Here is a 10,172-nt window from a genome sequence, read left to right on the forward strand (position 1 = left end):
TGGTGATTGTCAGGAGAACGTTGTCTGCAAAGAGGGTCAGTTTGTAGTCAATGTCCTTCACTTTAAGTCCTGTAATGTCTGGTGATAATCTTATCTTGGAGGCCAAAGGTTCAATGCATAAAGCGAATAGTAATGGCGACAGGGGGCAACCCTGCCTGGTGCCATTTAGAATCGGGAATATTTTCGATTTGTACCCGGAAGTTACCACCTGTGCAGTTGGCGTCGAGTATATCGCTCGAATTGCTGTAAGAAGTGGGCCTGTTAGTCCCATATGTCTGAGTAAGGCCATCATGTATTGCCAGTCAATTCTGTCAAACGCCTTCTCCGCATCTAATGAAAGAAGCAGAGAAGGCGTACCCGTCTTGTGTAGGTAGTCAATTATGAGCAACATCCGTCTTATATTGTCAGGGGCTTCTCTGTCCTTAATAAAACCTACTTGGTCTGGGTGAATGAGAGATGGTAGAACCGTTTTGAGTCTGTTGGCTAGGATTTTGGTGAAGATTTTTAGATCTTGGTTGATAAGAGAGATAGAACGGTAACTGGAGCAGAGTTTGATATTTTTCCCTTGTTTGGGTATGATCGCTATTTTTGCCTGCAACAGTTCCGTCGGTATCTCACTACCGGCCAAAATGTGGTTACAGAATGTAGTGATATGTGGTATTAAACTCTCCTTAAAAAGCTTATAGTAGTCTCCGGGGAAACCGTCCGGTCCCGCCGCTTTGCCCAATTTTAGCTCTTTGATCACCTGTGCAACCTCAGGTGCTGTCACGGAGGCCCCCAAGTGGTCTAGGTCTGTTTTGGTGAATTTAGGTAATTGGGCTGTTTCAAGGAATGTCTCTGTCAACTTATCTACCCTTGGTGATCTAGACACTTTGTTCCCATCATATAATTTGCTATAATATAGGGCAAATTCGTCAACTATCTCTTGTGGGTGAGTTGTTAATTCTCCCTTGCTGTTCAGAATAGAGGAAATAGTCAATGTTTTATTTCGCTCCCGAATTTTGTGAGCCAAATACCTATCGGGTTTGTTGGCATATATGTAATATTGGACTTTTAACCTTTGAATAGCTCTACATGCATCAGCCCTCTGGATCTTTGCTAATTCGGCTCTCTTTTGTTGTAAAGTGTTTAACAGGGATTGTTTCAATGACATTCTATGCTGTTTCTCTAAACTTCCAATCTCCTGTTGGAGTTGGGTTGTCTGTGATCTTTTTTGTCTAAGATAAGTTGATTTATTCTGCATGAGAATCCCCCGTATGACTGCTTTATGGGCTGCCCATGTGTTTAACGGATTGTCTGTGGAATCTATATTCAATTGCCAATATTCCTGTAGATGTTTCAGTGTATTCTCATAGGTTTGTGGGTGTTTGAAAAAGCTAGAATCATATGTCCAAGATTTTTCTCTCTTGACGTCTTGTGTCCCTTCTAAATGGAGAGAGACTATTGAGTGATCTGACCACGTGCATGGTAGTATCCGTGATGATTGTAAGACAGGTTGAAGTATCTGACTGATATATATGTAATCAATCCTGGTGTATGTATTGTGTGCTGCGGAGTAGAATGTAGTGTCTGTTGTGTCTCCATAAAGGGTTTGCCATGTATCTATAAGAGCATGTGGTGCTAGTAGATTTTGAATTGTTTTGACCGTATGATTGTGTCTTTGTTGTTTCTTGGTCAGTACTTGTTGTGGGGTAGTCTTGGATTGTGTCATGCAAATATTAAAGTCACCTGCTAGTATAAGTTTATGTTGTGACCAGTCTGTGAGCAAATAAGTAATTTGTCTAAAGAACTGTTCATGCTTTTCATTGGGGGCATATATGTTGCAGAGCATCACATTAACGTTATCTATCTGTCCTACTACTATTAAATATCTACCCTCTTCATCAGCTATCACTGTATCGTGAGTAAATTGTAAAGATGAATGGATGAGGATAGACACTCCTCGTTTCTTAGTGGAAGTGGTTGCATGATAATGCTGGTTAAAATATCTAGACCAATATCAAGGAATCTGGCCCTTGGGGAAGTGAGTTTCTTGTAAAAAGAGAATATTGGCTCCCATTTCCGTGTATTGTGTAATTGCTATTTTTCTTTTGACATCAGAGTTGAGGCCCCTGGCATTATGTGAAATGATCTTGATTTTTGGTGACATTATGTGTTGATTATGTTTGATGGGTATTGACTGTCCCCTCCCCTAATACCTGTATATCTAGCTGAGTAGATCAGCAGGACCAAGCCACACTTACAGTTCCCCAACTTCTCCTCACGACTCAATGAAATGTATATCCGGGTGAGACCGGAAGTACACTTAGCATATTTATATGACAATGTTATAGAAAAATCACTCCTGAAAAAATGAAAAAAAAAAGAACAAACACAGTAATGATAATAGAAAAAAAATAGTAACAAATAAAAATTACATCCTATTATAACGTCTCTCAGTTTACAACAATTTGAGAGCAGCTCATGTGAGTGTGCAATAACGTTGCGACTATATAAATATGGTTTTATAACTAAGAATGGATGTGGTTAACAACATTAAGCCCTTTTTGTGAGAGGAGGATTAAGAAAAGAAACATTCCTCCCCCAATAAAAAGCTACCAACATGAATTGTTTCACATAAGGTTTCAACCAGTGTATAACATTACATCATAACCTGTATTAACTAAAGTTTATTTTCAGAACTTTAACTTCAACAATAAAACTTCAATGACTTGAGTTCATATATTCGTTCAGTGTCCAGGAGAATTGATGCCCTTTAGTGCAAATGCACCAGCACAACAGTTCACCTATCACTTCCTCCAGTTGGGTTGTCAGGCCTCTCCATAACCCCAGTCCCCTTACTTTTTTTGAACCTCAAGAGTGTATTAAAGTTATACTTATCTGCTATTGAGGTTCGTCTTAAGGCCGATTCAATTCCTTGCAAACTTGGTTTGCGAGCTTGTTGAATGTCCATTATCAGTGGATGAAAGAAGAGTAGGTCTTCCTCTAATCTTTATTGGCTTTGCTTGTTTCTTTGCATCTTAGGTCCTTTGTTTCTTCTTTGGGATCTTTGACCATGTTTTTTGTAGCTGTTTACTCTGCTGCTGCGGAGTGTCTTGGGGGTCCGATTCCTGACCCAGGGTCGGGGGGGTTATCTGTAGTCTTTGGCATATGTCTGGGATCTCCTGAGGGTCCTTAAGAATCAGGGTTTTATTTTCAAATAAGATATTGAGTGAGAAGGGGAAGCCCCATCTATATGGGATTTGGTTTTTCCTCAGAAGTGAAGTGAGGGGTCTCAGTGCACCTCTTCTCTGTAGCGTTCTCAGGCAGAGATCCTGATAGAATTGAATGACATTTCCCTGGAATTTGAATGTCGGATTTTTTCGCGAGGCTGCTAGTATCTCCTCTCTTTCCTGATATCTTAGCATTTTGATTATTATGTCTCTCGGGGGATCATTGCCTTTGGGTTTAGGTCTGAGAGCTCGGTGTGCTCTTTCAATCTCAAATTTCTCTTCTTCGGATCTCCCTGTGATGCTATGAAATAGCCGTAATAGATAGTCTGTTAACTCTGGTGTGGTTATTGTCTCTGGGACCCCCTTCAATCTCACATTGGATCGCCTATTGCGATTTTCCAAGTCTTCCAACTTGTCATTTATGTCTTCAATTTCTTGTTGCTGGGAAGATATTTGTTTGGATAGTGTATTAACTTCCTCTATCACATTATCGTTAGTTTCTTCAAGGGAGTTTACCCTGACTCCTAAGTCTGTTACATCTTGCTTGATGTCAGATAAGCTGCTCATAACAGTATTTTGCATAGTTTCCATCCTCTCTAGCAGTCTTTCAAAATTGGAGTTAAGATCTTGTTTAGAAACCAAGTTAGCTAGATCAGTTTTAGTGAGTGGTGTTAGTTCTGTATTTTGCTCTTGAGACCCTGCATCTGAGTCTCCATCACTCCCCTGTGAATCAGCTTGCCTTTCTGTAAGCATCTCTGCCTTTGAGGGCTTGAAAAAAAGATTTGCTGTAGCTTGTTTATTTAGCAGTGCAGTTTTTATGTTTTTCTTGCCTGCCATTTTTGCTTTCTCTTGCCCCCTCTTAGCTAGTGAGATGAAGGTTGTGATTTAAATAGGCGTTCTAGAGTGTCTTCCCCCTATAACTCCATTAAACAGCTCTCAGTAATGTCATGTCTGTGTGGGTTGCTGTGGATCGGTTGTTATTGGTGTTTATAATTACCTCACTGCGTATACTTCCATATCTTTGCATGTATATATTTTAGCTTCTAGCAACAACTAAGATCTCTTAAGCTTTATTGTTTTTTTTGGGCATGTTGCACATCGCCGCTGCGAGCCGTGAGCGTCTCTCAGGCCTCCTCCCCTGTAATTGATGCTGCGCACCTGTGGCTGCGTGTCTGTCTGGGCCGCAACAAAGGAGCTGTCACCCCGAAGCTGGTATCGGTAAGGTCTGCCTCTCCCCCTCCCGACTATTTATCAGTACTCCGTTCTGCCCGATAGTATGTAAGTAGAAAGTTGACCCCGGTTACCTCCTGTGTAGCTTTTATTCAGAGTGCCGCGCACATGGCTCTGCAAGATGGTGACCGGGATCCGTTTCGTGGCGAGACTTTCTTTCTGGGGCAAGCTCAGAGTCTATCCACTGATGTCCTAGTTGATTAGCTTCTCTTAGTTCGAAAAAGGGCCTCCTTTAGGTCTTCACACCATCTTAGTGCTTAATATTGCACGGAGCTGTTGTATTAGGCATCCATTCCCTTGCCCTGCTAGGCTCCGCCTCCATAATTTCATTTTTAAAAGGTTTCTGTGTGCTCAATTAACATGGCCGGCAAAGACAGTGGAGGTTTAGTAATTATTATGATGTTATTGTCAGCAAACGGAGCAGATATATGGTTCCATATTTTGTCTAACATGCTGCCGGTGGTTCTATACAAAGGGCATATAATTTCAATAAAATGTAGCCACCAATCAGCAAGTGCTACCCAGGTCCTGAACCAAAAATGGGCCGGCTCCTATGCTTACATTCCTGCTTTCTTTCCTAAGGCATGGAGATGGAGAGTCCACAATGTCATTCCAATTACTTGTGAGATATTCAACTCCTGGCCAGCAGGAGGAGGCAAAGAGCACCCCAACAAAGCTGTTAAGTGTTACCCATAATCCCCAGTCATTCTCTTTGCCTTTGTCAATGGAGGATGTGCGAAGATGGTGTCTGAAGATTTTAATCCTTTTATGGGTACTTTTCCCTGTAAGCAAGGATTAGGGGCTCTGCTGTTAAGCAGTTAGAAAGTGGCAATGTTGTCTTTGCTTTATTTCTAACATTATTGCTACCCCTTCATAGAAAGCCAGGTTTGGTTACTCTGTTCTTTCTCTGTCTACAGGTCCCTGATAGTGAGTGAAGTATCTATCACACCTAAGAAGCTGTTCCTGCCCTGCAGCTGGATCCACAGGTAAGTGCTTTTGCCTTGTAGGTAATGAAGGACAGCACTTCAGGGGTACAAAAAGACAGGATGTATCCTCAGTGGATGCAAATTGGGACATGATTATCCCTTTATTTAGGGATTTATATGAGGGCAGCACTGCAGGCTCTGTGTATGGAGATAAGGGGTTAACTTTATTCCCCTATATTTTGGAGGCTGGCTTGAGAGTGGGAAATTTTTCCTGTGGGGAGAAAACATATTTCATGTTATTAAGGACACTAGAGCATAACCTCTGATGGATCTAGTTTTTTTTTTATTCCTGCTCTCTAACTTTGGTTTTGTTTTATAGGAGGTGTCTCGTCTTTAACGGACATTTTATTTAAACTGACTATACAGCGCAGCGTAACGCGCACACTTTTTGTTATGTTGCTTTTTTAATTGATGCGATCACATGACCGCTCCCGATTCAGCTTTCTCATAACTTCCCTTCCGATCAGAGAACAGTGTTTGTCTCAACGGAGTCTTTGCAAATTGCTCCGGAAACAAAATTTTAACTCCAATCAGACTGGCGATGTAAAGTGAGCTGCAGCTTCTCTTGTCTCCGGCCCCTGAGTTTAACTTATTATTACTTATTTGTAAGGACCTCTTGCGCATAAGAGAGCACTGCCACGGGTGGTTGCGGCATACTTGTCCTCAGGGTATAAGAACACATCACTCTTTTTCTTTCAGAAAGGGCTCATGGAATTTTTTATGGCGACTATTTGTATTTCATTCGCCATGTTCCCATAGCGGTACTTTCCCGCCATAGACTATATCATAGTTCAGCTCTTTATTGGGGTCTATCTCAAGCGCTCCTTTATCCAGAGCTTTTTATAGAATGTAAAGTGATGTTTATGTTATACTTCTCTAAGATTCTTGATTACAAGTTTCTGTTTTATTTCTGCACATTTATAAATTATAATGGTTAGAAAGAACAGGGGCTGAGTGTATTGAAGAGACCTTATTACTTTTATATAATAGTGGTCTTTTTTCTTTGAGTTTGTTGCCATCTGGTGGCAGTCTCATGTAAGTTGCATTGCCATAGTTTATCTGCTGCTTTTCTCTATATGAAGTAATATAAATTATTTACTTCCTATAAGTTATTTTGGGCTATACTTTAAATCCCTTTTATAGTTTGGGGATTTCTTGCCTTTTTTATGGCAGCATCCTTTTGGTCTTTCTCTTATGAGATATCATATGTATATGAATTATTTCTTTTATTTATATCTTTGGCCTTAGGACACAACTTTTTCTATGTAATTAATGATTGTCCTATGTATATATATATTTATATTTTTAGTGTTCTTAGGACACAACTTTGTTTATCTTTTTTCCTAGTTTTCTAGGAATATATGGGATTATTCTGTCCTTTTGTTCTAGACAGTCCCTTAATAGGCTAACAAACATAAATTTAACTAATTTGATGTTTCTTTGAGAGATGTCTTTTCTCACAGTATCTAATGGTTATTCCCTGTACCTTTTTCTTTTGCTGCTTTTTTTTGCAGTAATAGATTTACAACCGTCAAGTCCATTTCTAGGACTCGGCATGGGAAACATAATATTCAGTATTGACTGATCCTATTTTCATGGCGGTAGGCCTCTTATGTATATTTGTGGATATTTTTACCTTTCTCATGGAAGGATTTTTCTACTATCGTCAAAACTCAAATTTTCGTTCCTTTTGTAATCTTCAAGCAACAAAAGTCTGCCTCTTACAAGCTGGAGTAATTTAGGTTTTCATGGATATCCAGTTGGCTTTGGAACAAAGGGAAGCAAGTCAATCAGCCTTCCACTGATTCTAAATTGACATAAAGGAGCCGCCTCCGATCCAGTCTTGGATCAAGTGGGGGACAGGTTTTCCATTTTTTGCCTTGTCTGATCTGATATCAGAGAAGACTACGATTGAGGAGATCCAAGATAGGATCTAGGCTCTTAAATTGGTCAATATCTTTATCTGTGATGCCAACATGCAGGTAATTAGACTGGGAGCTAAGATATCTAGCTTTACTGTCCTAGCTCGTAGAGCTCTGTGGTTAAAATCTTGGTCGGCTGATGTCTCTGCAAAAGCCAAGCTTTTGGCTTTACCTTATAAGGGTAAGACCCTATTCGGTTCTGGTCTGGCAGAAATCATTTCAAAGATAACGGGTGGAAAGTGATCTTTCCTACCTCAGGACAAGAAGAATAGACCTAAGGGTTGACAGACTTCAAATTTGTTTTCCTTTCACAACTTTAAGGGACAGAAATTTGTCTCTTCTTCTTCCAAACCAGACCAATCCAGGTCCTCTTGGAAGTCCTGCCAGCCTTGGAATAAGGGAAAAAACTAGAAACCTTCTGCTGACTCTAAATCAGGCATGAAGGATCCGCCCCCGTTCCGATTTTGGATCAAGTGGGGGGCAGGCTATCCTTTTTTCGATAGGCTTGGATATATGATGTCTCAGATCGGTGGGCTGTGGACATAGTATCCCAGGGTTACAAGATAGGATTCAAGTCTTGCCCTCCAAGAGGCAGATTTCTCCTGTCATGACTATCCTCAAACCAGGTAAAGAAGGAGGCCTTCTTAAATTGCATAGGGGACCTATCCTCTCTGGGAGTTTTTGTTCCAGTCCCTCTAGAGGAACAAGGTCAAGGATTCTATTCAAATCTATTTGTGGTTCCCAAAAAGGAGGGAACTTTCTGTCCAATTCTAGACTTTAAGTGCCTAAACAAATTCCTCAGAGTTCCATCCTTCAAGATGGAAACTATTCGTTCCACTCTTCCATTGGTCCAGGAAGGTCAGTTCATGATGACTATAGACATGAAGGACGCGTATTTACATGTTCCCATTCACAGGGATCATCACCAGTTTCTAAGGTTTGCTTTTCTAAACAAGCATTTCCAGTTTGTTGCACTTCCTTTTGGTCTTGCCATGGCTCCCAGAATATAATAAGGTTCAGATCCCAGGGTAGGGTATTGCTGTGGCACCTTATCTAGACAACATCTTGATCAGGCATAATTTTTTCAACTTTCAAAATCTCATTCAAATATGTTGTTGTCTTTTCTACGTTTCCATGGGTGGAAAGTGAATCTCTAGTTCCAGATACAAGAGTGTGTTTCCTATGGACAATCATAGATTCCCTGTCCATGAAGATTTTCCTGATGGATGTTTGGGGCTCTCTAAAAGCTCAGGGCCTATGGACTATGGAGGAGTCTTCTCTACCCATAAAAATCTTGGAGTTGAGAGCAATCTTCAATGCCTTGGTAGCTTGGTCTCAATTATCTTTAGTCTGGTTTATCAGATTCCAGCTGTACAACATCACCTCATTGACTTACATCAACCACCAGGGTGGAACTCGTTGTTCCTTGGCTATGAAGGAGGTGACTCCCTTTATGCATTGGGCGGAAGCTCACGATTGTCTTGTATCTGCCATTCACATTCCAGGAGTGGGCAACTGGGAGGCGAATTTTCTGAGCAGACAGACTTTTCATCCTGGGGAGTGGCCTCTCCATTCGTAAGTGTTCTCTCAGATAACCCTCAGGTGGGGAGTTCAAGATTTGGATCTGATGGCGTCTCGTCAAAATGCCAAGCTTCCAAAGTATGGTTCAAGGTCAAGAGATCCTCAGGCCACTCTGATAGATGCTCTAGCGGTTCCTTGGATCTTCTCTCTGGCATACCTGTTACCTCCATTTGCTCTTCTTCCATGAGTCATTTCTTGTATCAAACAAGAGAGAGCATTGGTAATTCTAATAGCTCCTGCATGGCCTCGCAGGATCTGGTTTGTGGATCTAGGGAAGATGTCATCTCTTCCACCTTGGAGGTTACCTTTGAGGAAGGACCTTCTAATTCAGGGTCCATTCCTCCATCCAAACCTGGATTCTCTGAAGCTGATTGCTTGGAGATTGAACACCTAGTTCTGTTTAGATGTGGTTTTTCTGAAGTAGTCATTGATACTATGCTTCAGGCTCGTAAACCTGTTTCTCACAATATTTACCATAAGATATGGCTTAAATACCTTCATTGGTGCGAATCTTAGGATTTCTCTTGGAGCCTGGTGAGGATTCCCCAAATTTTATATTTTCTTCAGGATGGCCTGGAGAAAGGTTTGTCAGTCCGTACTCTGAAGGGTCAGATTTCTGCATGGTCTATTCTTTTGCACAAACGTTTGGCAGATTTGCCAGATGTCCAAGCTTTTGTTCAGGCCCTGGTCAGAATCAGGCCTGTGTTTAAACCTGTTGCTCCTCCTTGGAGCCTTAACCTAGTTCTCAAAGTTTTGCAGCAGGCTCCACTTGAGCTGATGCATGTTGTTGATATAAAATTGTTATCCTGGAAAGTTTTGTTTCTCCTTGCTTTTTCTTCTGGTCGCTGAGTTTCTGAGCTTTCAGCTCTGCAGTGTAATTCCCCATACCTTATTTTTCATGCAGATAAGGTGGTCCTTCGTTCTAAATAGGGTTTTCTCCCTAAGGTGGTGTCGGACCGAAACATTAATTAGGAAATTGTTGTTCCTTCATTTTGTCCTAATCCTTCTTCCCATAAGGAACGTCTTTTGCATAACCTGGATGTTGTGCGTGCTCTAAAATTCTACCTTTAAGCTACTAAAGATTTTCGGCAATGCCCTGTTTGTTGTTTTCTCTGTAAAGCGTAAGGGTCAGAAGGCCACTTCTACTACCCTTTCCCTCTGGTTAAGGAGTATGATTCGTTTTGCTTATGAGACAGCTGGACAGCAGCCTTCTTAGAGAATTACGGTTCATTCCACTAGGG

Source organism: Bombina bombina, chromosome 3 (assembly GCF_027579735.1).
Source record: "Bombina bombina isolate aBomBom1 chromosome 3, aBomBom1.pri, whole genome shotgun sequence".
Classification (NCBI taxonomy): domain Eukaryota; kingdom Metazoa; phylum Chordata; class Amphibia; order Anura; family Bombinatoridae; genus Bombina; species Bombina bombina.